At 40.0% G+C, this 9,464-nt stretch overlaps 1 long non-coding RNA gene across 1 annotated transcript in view; it reads right to left on the bottom strand.

Moving 5' to 3' along the window:
- LOC148678044 (uncharacterized) overlaps positions 1 to 2,033 on the bottom strand; it is a 5,762-nt gene extending 3,729 nt beyond the window's left edge. Inside the window, exons 1-2 of the long non-coding RNA XR_015936275.1 lie at positions 1,875 to 2,033; positions 1 to 327 (exon numbers count right to left, since the gene is read on the bottom strand). The exon at positions 1 to 327 is cut by the window's left edge and continues 3,729 nt beyond it. This is a non-coding gene — a long non-coding RNA (uncharacterized LOC148678044). The remainder of the gene's footprint in view (positions 328 to 1,874) is intronic.
- Between the last annotated feature and the right edge of the window lie 7,431 nt (positions 2,034 to 9,464).

The raw sequence follows: 9,464 nt of genomic DNA, 5'->3' as shown, positions 1-9,464 counted from the left end.
CTGTCCTTTATGTATTCTTGAAACATACTGTCCAACAAAATTAGAATTGTTTTGATATTTAAATTCCGATATCATGGACACCTGTGGTAATGCTGATGAAATCAGATCATCAGTACTTTCTGGCAAGACCTACAGTAGGAACAGAGAGTGTGTACCATAAATAAGTCCTTATACTAAGTCTGTTCATGTATTTCTGTGTACACTAAACTATTGTTGTTCAAAATGTGCCAGGAAGGCTTTGTACTGAGGGCTTTACAGTCGGAGGACATTTTGATGATCCATATTGTAGAAATACAGTGCACTCCTTGGGCTTCTACTTCTGTGTCCCTGACCTTAGAAGAAAGAAAAGGTTATTTGATTTTGGTCACCATGTCTGAATTGATTTATGACCTAGAATATATGAAACTATCAATATAATTAGAATTACGTTGGACATTGATGCCACATAGCATGGCTGTTATCATTACCAGAGATTTCTTTAAAGAAATTATCTTGTGTTGGAAATACAAAAATTAAAGATTTTTTAAAAGTTCCGTATAATTAACATCATGTTACACAGTAAATAGCCATGCTACATCTTCAGTTGTCAAAATTACTGATACTTTGGCTCCCAAGTGGATCAACTGATAAAACTGCTTTTAGAAGGTAAAAAGGAAATGGCAAATGTTTTAAATTAATAATTCACTAAAATATTTGCTAAGAATGTAATCATCAACATGCTATAGATTGAGGAAAGGCAAAGTACTAGATTAAATAGTATCAGTTCAGAAGAGGTTTAAGTCTTACAGGTGCTAGAAGCACTTAAGATAAACACATCTCTATCTCACCCGATAGCATTGTACCAGTTGTACTCAAGGAAATGACGGATGTTATTAATAGACTGCTAACAAAAACCTTTCAATGTTCACTCAAGACTGTTATTGATTTATTGAGTAACTAATTTAATGGAAAATTTGTGATATAGCACCAAGTCACAAAACAGGTAAAACCCTAACAAGTAGTTATAAAATAATAAGCCTTATGTCTATTATGCACAAGGAAATGGAGATGATAACTCCAAACAAGAGGTTATTGGTGTATTAATTTATTAATATCGGTATATTGCAATATTAATTTAGGAAAATTAGGTCTTCTTGAACTAATTTGTTAAAGTTCTTTGAACAAGCAAAAACAGTAATTTATACAAAGAGAACATACTGTATGACATACTAGATTTTCAGTCTTTTGGCAAAGTTCCACATAAAATAATAATCTTTTAATTGAAGGCAATAGGCATAGTAGGTAACAAACGTATTTAGACAAAGAAATGTTTACTTCACAGAAAACAGAGATAAGGGTTGAATAGTCTAATGATTGTGATGTAATTAGTATTGTACAACTGGGATCTGTAATACGTTCATTGTTTTTCCTAATTTGTATCGATTGTCTTGATTCTGTCAATAAACTTGTGAAGTTTACACATGATACAAATATTAGCTAACATTGCTGCAATAGTAAGACATATACTGTACAAAGTGTTGCATAATGATAGAAAAAACTAAATATAAATATAAGATATGAAACACTGATGTTGAAAATGTTAATGGAGTTTGGTAAAAGTTTGGTAGGGATGACAACAGCCAAGCTGAATCAGACACAGCTGTCAGTAATTCATGATCACTCCTGATGTCATTTCCTCACCTAAAACATTATAATTACCGTACGTGATTATGTTGACACATTATTTCCTGCCTTTAAACAAGTGAGGAACAATGTTTGATTACAGAGATGAGGAACCCCAATCACTCATTTTCAGACTGCATCTCAGATGGGACTCTAAATGTCTGTTTGTGTTGTGTTTTTTGCATTATTAATATTGATTAGTAGTGCTTCACATCATCCTAGTGGAACAGTAAGTGCAGTACTCCTCAGTTCGTTCTCAGTTGAATGTCCTTGACTCTATCGTTCAGAATGCCTCCTTAAGTCCCTGTGGAGTCTGTGCAGGAGTTTTGAAGGCATGCCTCAGGACAGCTGTCGCCAGACTTCAGGATTTTGTGAAAAAAGATGGGGGAAATGCAGACTCCCATAAGCCAAACTTAGAAAGTAAAATAAGCAAAGTGACTTTTTCTTGGCTCTCTGTGCTGCAGAATTGTCCATCTGTACAACATCGCCCTGTAGACCTTTCTAAAATAATGAAAATGGGCATTTTTACAAAACTCATAATTCTAACCTCCAGTAAATAATTATTTTCATGCCAATTAACAAAACTAGTCTAGATTATGAACCATTTTCTACTGGAACAACAGTAGAAAGAGCTTGAATGTGTGAGGAAACATCAATGATTTCTCCAGGTGAGTTCACAATCCTGCACTGCGCTGTTATACATACACCTCTTTGTTGCAGTGTCATCTTTGCTTGATAAACAAAGACAAAATCATTTTATCAATGAACAAATCATCAAGTGATATAAGACAATGAACAGTGGTATTGTACACCATATTTTTTCATGGTTCAAGGAGATGGATTACTTAGATCAAGAACTTGTTAATGGACAGGACAAATAAAGTACAGAAAAGGGCTGAATGCTCAAACTAGGATAATGTAATTAGCAGAATGATATGATTTGTTCATCCATCCATTTATTTCCTAAAGCTTCATCCTGTTCAATGTTGTAGATTAGCCAGAGCCTATCCTAGCAAGCAATGGGCACAAGGTAGGGTTCACTGCAGATGGGACATCAGTCGATTGCACAGTAGACATAGACACACACACACTCACACCAGGGCCAATTTTCCCAGGAGCCAATTTGTTCACTACCTGGAGGAACCCACATTAAGACAGAGAGAACAGACAAACTCCACCCAGATAGCACCCCAGGTCTAGAACTGTACCCAGGGCTACAGCACTGTGACTCAGCAGTGCTAACCACTGTGCTACTAAACCGCCCTGATATGATTTATATCAGTATTAATTCAGTTACAATGAGTAAACTGCTGAAATTTGCATATGATTGCAAAAAAGAGGATGAGCAAATCAGAATTGCAGAATCTGCAACCAAATTTTTCAGGACAAATGTTGGTTACATACATGCGTAAAATGGGAAACACAGAACCCAAAGAAGTAACTTCTAAAAATGACTGAGATGTTTACAGTATGTTGACACATCATTTACATCCTCCATATAATGTGAAAAGGCAGACTGTTGGTGCTGCATGTAATCATACAAGATTACAATGTTAAGACACAACAAACACTTCAAGTGTAAAATTCAAATCAAGCAATATTTTGTTGAAATTGTACAATGCCCAAGTAAGACCCTGAATATTGTGTAGTTTTGATCACTATACTACAAAAATGAGATTGCCACTCTGAAACCAAATACATTCCCATGCTTAAAGGAATGTTCTTTAAAGAAGAAAAGAACTGACTCTGTTTACAACCACCTAGAGTCATGTTGTTAAAGCTGACAGTTTCTATTAGCCTGGTTACGATGCAAGACATTCAAAGAAGACATCCAAAAAATCCCATGAATGAACATGGGGATTGTAGCTTAGTAACTGCGCAGAAATGATCTGTGTGCTTGGTGGCCATTCAGTGGTACCATGGACAACAGAGAGACTGTATTATCACTCATCCTTCTGTGGTCCAAAGAACATCTGAGGTGGAGGCAGGCAGAGTGGTGGGCGCTTAATTCACCAATGAATGCTGGTCTTCCCAAGGCAGACCTTATGGAAAACACTGCGGAGAGTGTGAAGCTGACTTGCATTGTTCAGATCACCAGGCTGTGTGGTGGAAGTGCAGTGATATGGGGAGGAATATCCTATAACACAAGAATGCCTTGGGCGAAGATTGAAGGCAACCTTATAACTCAGAAACACATTGATGAAATCCTTGAAAGTTTCCTGCTCCTGCAAGCTAATCGGGGCGTGTCGATTTTCCACCAGAACACTGCAAGACCACACCATGCTAGAATTACAATGGCACAACTTCAAGAAACAAGGCTACCCTGATGAATGGAATCATTCTGCCCATGCCAGGGCACGGGATAAGAACAGGAAGGAGATACTTAGTCGTAGAGCTCAAAACAGCTACTGAAAATTCTTGTTTTTGCTTCTACATGTTCTGTCATGGGTATCACAGTGGCATGGGGTTTGGTATTACTGCCTCATTGCACTGGGGTCCTGGGTTCAATTCATGGGGTACCATTTGTGTGACATGTGTGACATTTGCTCCGGTTTCCTCCAAAGACATGCTGGTAAGTTAACTGGCTTTTAGGAAGACTGGTCCTGGTGTGAGTGTGTGCGTATTTGTATCAGTGTGCATCCTGCCCATCACTAAGGTGTACCCTGCCTTGCACGCGTTGCTTGCTGGGATAGGCACCGGCTCCCCCACGACCCTGTATTGGATTAAAGCGGTTGGAAAGCAGGTGGATGGATGTTCTGTCATCCTGTGAGCTGAAAAACAGTCAACAAATTGTTCTGAAATGATATTGATATTTTAACATACTATTATTTTCTTAAAAGAGAGTGCATAATCTAATAAATCAATTTGTGTTTTCTGATGCTGATCATAAACATCAAGTCTGTTGGTAAGTCTCCCTGTTTTAAATGCTCTTTGAAATACTTCCACTACAAAAGTTTATTTTCACTGCCCCACCTCTGATCACATTTTACATATAAGAGACAATGCAAAATCCTTACAGTTTAGTGTATGCTGAAAAAATTAAAAGATTTAAGATCATAAAAAAGTGTTATTCACAGATAGGAACCTAATTCTCATGTTTCAAAGTGTTTAACATTTTAACGAAATCATTGTAAATACACTAAGGTTTATAGCAATTGAACAGTATTTATTTTCCATGGGGTGGCAATATTTACCTGAGCTTAATTAAAATTGAAGGATATTGAACATTATTTATTATTACTCATTAAATGTTACGTATTTTATTATATTAATAATTTATCATAAAACAAGATTTATGACCTTTGTTATTCTATTATGAAATACATTTTTTAGGCATATATTATTTATTTCTGTGATAATGATTAATTTATACCATTGTGAATGAAGGTCAGTTAAGTGAAAATAAACTAATCTTCTTTCAGTTCTTTTTTTAGATTAACCAACTGTTGGTCAATCACCCAAATTGCTTAACAGAAACCCCCCAGTCTCGTCACGAATCTCGTACATCTTGTCACTTGTTCTTTTCCAGCTTAGCTAGTTTGTAGTACTCAGTACTCAGGCTTGTCTAGCTTTCACCCACAAGTGCAATTACAGTACATCTCCCAGTTTCCAGTTCCTGGCTCAGGTCGCAGTTGGTCTGTTTGCTCCCATTAGTTTAATTGGCTCCACTTGTTCTGCTCCTCACTTCACACACCAGGAAATCTTGCTCTCCCGGTTGTATATGGTCACCTGAATAATTAGCACTGGCAGACTATTCAGGTGACAGCATGTACTATAGCTGGACAACCCCATAAATTCCTGGGCATTTCTCATGGCAGAAAGATCCATCATCTTTCTCCCCTCTTGCTGCAACATCATATATCCTATCACCCCCATTACCACTCAGAAAGCTAAAAGTCAGTTAAGAAGCAATTAAACCTCCCCTAATAGACAGAATACAGCCATCTTATGAGTAGGATTTGTCAGATCTTTCACGAGTCTCAGGTGTTTGTGACACTATTGCTGGCTTCCCCCTTCTGGGCAGTTTGGGGCTGCTGAAGTAGCACCCTCTTTTCCGGGCACAGGAGCTCATTGACTTCTTCCACCTGTCTGGCTCAGGAGGCATTGACAACTCTGGCACAGGTACCAAGGAAAGCTCCTCCTTGCATCTCTCTTGGACCCAGTCTTTGAGCTCTGTCCACAGTGATAGCCACCGCTCTTGACACTTCGAGGTCAGATCAAGAGCTTACAAGCCCTTAAAAAGCTCTTTTCATGGAGGCAAGGGCCAATCTTTGTTCTCTGGACATTCCAGCCGCAGCAGGAGATAATCTCCTTCTGGCTCACCCCATGGCAGCAACTCAGTTGAAGGCAGCAGCTCCTCCCTCAGGTACACGTTTCTTCCCAGTTAGGACTTCATTCCCTCTCCTAAGCTTTCCACTGGAAGGCAAATTTCTGACTCTCTTTGATGTTTCTAGGTTAGAGCACAAGGCTCATCTATCCTTTTAGGAAACTTCAGAGACATCAGCCATTGCCCACTTCAGTCTAAGGCCCTCTATGCATTTTTCTGAACACCATGAATCTGGTATCTTATTTTCTTGTTATTTCTTGCTGGCACCAACAGCCACTGTTCCCAAAACTGCAAGGGCCTGTAGCCCCCTCCACCACATGACATGATAAGAGGGTGTTGGAGGCTTTTTTAAATAGGCAGGGTCTAAGGAAACAGACAAGTGACGCCAGCAATATGATGCAAAGAATGGCTTTTTATTTAAAGAGTAAAACAAAACCTAACCCTGACTCAACTTTTGGAGTCTCACACCATCATTCAGACGGCTAAGCTGCTTACTGGCTTCCATAAGTAACCGAATAAAAAACACTGCCAAACAGCAAATCCTTCACGTGTGCTCAGTCAGTCACTTGTTCTCTTCCATGTCTCAGTCTCTTGTACTTTTCAGCCTCACTGGCTTTCCATTAGGCATAATCGTGGTGCTTTGGTGAGCATTGCTGCCTCACAGTGCTGGGGCCCTGGGTTCAGTTTCTGAGGTGCTTTCTTTATGACGTTTATATGTTCTCCTTGTGTACACATGGGCTTCCTCTGGGAACTCCAGTTTCCCCCCACAGTTCAAAAACATATTTGTACATTAATTGGCTCCTGGGAAAACTGGCCTTGGTGTGTGTGTGTGTGCGCATCTGTGTTTGTGTCTGTCTTTCCTGCGATGGACGGATAGTTAGAAATTGGATAAATGGATGGATGTCCACAGATCAATTAAGCGTGCATCATTTCAATATATTTCTGTTAAAAGCAAGTATCCCAGTATAAATGCTATGCCCCATTGTGGGGAGGCTGGAAGAAATATTTAATAAAGCATAGCAGTATAGAGCAGGGATGGATGATGGAATCGGGACTGCAGGATTGTTTGTATCGATTCCGTGGGGAACTGCTATTGTACCCTTGAGAAAGGCAGGAGCTGTTTGAATTGGAATAGGAGTATATAGTGGTTAGGATGCAGGACTCAAGAGGGGAGGATTGTGAATTTAAAGTGTGCCCTTGAGAGAGGTACAGTAGATCGCGGAAATGCTCAGTTGACACCCAAGGTAGGGGTAGAGTTAGCATTCAAACACTACATAGACAGTTATTAAGGTCAGCGCTGGATTTTGGGGCCCAAGTCAGGTTTAGGATGAGTGATTTTGTGCTCCTATCTGAAATATTTTTTTGGGGGAAACTCTCTGGGCCCTGGATGGCACGGTGCACCACAAGGTAATTGTATCCCAAAACTGAATCGGTTGCATCGAGTGTCGTAACAAAACATTATAGAATCAAATACTTATTTAAGAGGTTTTATGAATGGTTTTGATTGTTTCCCACTCATACTTTTTGTTTTGGGGAACATGTCAAAATCCAATGCCCAGAGAGGTTGAGATCCAGATTGCGTAAATGCTCAGTTGACACCCCAGCTAGGGAAAGGGTTAACTTTTACACACTACTTAGATAATTTCTGAGTTTAGCGCTGGATTTTGGGGCCCAAGTCAGATTTAGGATGAGTAATTTCTTTCCTCCTATCTGAAATTTTTTTTCAGAAACTCTCTGGGGTCTGGATGACGCACTGCACCACGTGGTAATTGTATCCCAATACTGAGTCAGTCAGATCAAAAGTCAAAACCAAACATTATAGAATCTAATACTTATTTGAGAGCTATTATCAACAGTTTCGATTGTTTCCCACTCATACATTTTGGATTGGGGAGCATATTGAATTCAATTCCCAGAGAGATTAAGACCCAGATTGCGGAAATGCTCAGTAAGCACCCCAGGTAGGGTTAGGGTTAGGGTTAACATTCACACACTACTTAGACAAATTGTAAGGTTTTGGGGCCCAAGTCAGGTTTAGGATGAGTGATTTTTTCCTCCTATCTGAAATTTTTTTCAGAAACTCTCTGGGGCCTGGACGGTGTGCTGCACCGCACGGTAATTGTATCCCAATACTGGGTCGGTCAGATCAAAAATCGTAACCAAACATTATAGAATCTTAAACACTTGGAGGAGCTATTATCAATGGTTTTGATTGTTTTCCACTCATACTGTTTGGTTTTGGGAAAATGTCAATATCTGATGCTCAGAGTTGTTCAGCTATAGATCACAGAAATGCTCAGTAAACACTCAAGGTAGGGTTAGGGTTAACATTCACACACTACTTAGAGAATTTTCCCAACTCCCAAGTCAGGATTAGGACGAGTGATTTTTTGCTCCTATCTGAATTTTTTTTTTCAGAAACTGTCTGGGGCCTGGATGGCACAGTGCACCGCACGGTCATAGTATTGCAAAACGGAATCGGTTGGATCAAAAGTCATAACCAAACATTATAATGTGCATCACTTCAATATTACACTACCACGCTATGCTATGGAAACCAATACATTGGCTCCTTTAAAGAAATGGGATTGGATCCCTGAATCAATTGGTCACTACCAAACAGGCTGGATGGGCTAAATCTCCAACTGTTATTTAAAGGCTTTCTTATGTTCTTATGAGTTTGGCAAAGTATTATTATTATTCGTATGAGCTTAACATGCAGAAGTTACATAGTTATATTGGCACAGTCAGGTGCCTCAGCCAGTCGCGGCTGGTCATCATCCAAATCGGTGAAGTTGCCGGGGCATCTGAAGCGAAGGCAGGAGTATAGGATGTGGTCGGCCGTCTGCTCCTTGCCGTCTCCGCATTCGCAAATTGGGTCATCAGTGAGACCCCACTTGTGTAAGGTGGCCCGGAAACGGCCATGTCCGGTTCTTAGTCGGTTCAGCTTGACCCAGGCTTGTCTGGGTAGGTCATTTCCAACGGGTTTGTTAGATACTTTGTCGATAAACTGTTTCAGTCTGTGGTTGTTATTATTCCACGCGTCTTGCCACTTTTTGTTAGCCCTGTTGGTGCCATTGTCGTTGTTTACTTCTTTCATAAGGCGCCTCATTGTGTTAGAAAGTGAGTGCCAGTTTCCTAGTCGGAGGATCTTGGTTCCGGTTGCAGATGGCATCGTGCAGCAGGTGGTTGGGGTCATCCGAGGTTTTCAGTGCAAGGTTGATGCAACTTGCTTCTCCGCGAATATTTGGTGGAGAGATGCCGCTGAGAATCAGTAGCAGTTCAGTGGGCGTAGGTCTAATGCACCCGGTGATAATCCGCATACTATTGGCAAACAGTTTGGCAAAGTAATGGCAAGGCATAAATAACAGAACATGTGAGAAACAAAACTGTGCCCTAGGTGTGTAGCCGGTGGCGGTAGGTGGATGTCTTTTTGCATTCGGAGAATAACATGACATGGAGTCCAGGTTGAGTT

Source organism: Lepisosteus platostomus, chromosome 1, assembly GCF_059453375.1.
Source record: "Lepisosteus platostomus isolate fLepPlt1 chromosome 1, fLepPlt1.hap1, whole genome shotgun sequence".
Lineage (NCBI taxonomy): Eukaryota > Metazoa > Chordata > Actinopteri > Semionotiformes > Lepisosteidae > Lepisosteus > Lepisosteus platostomus.
This window is presented reverse-complemented; position numbering and strand designations above follow the sequence as displayed.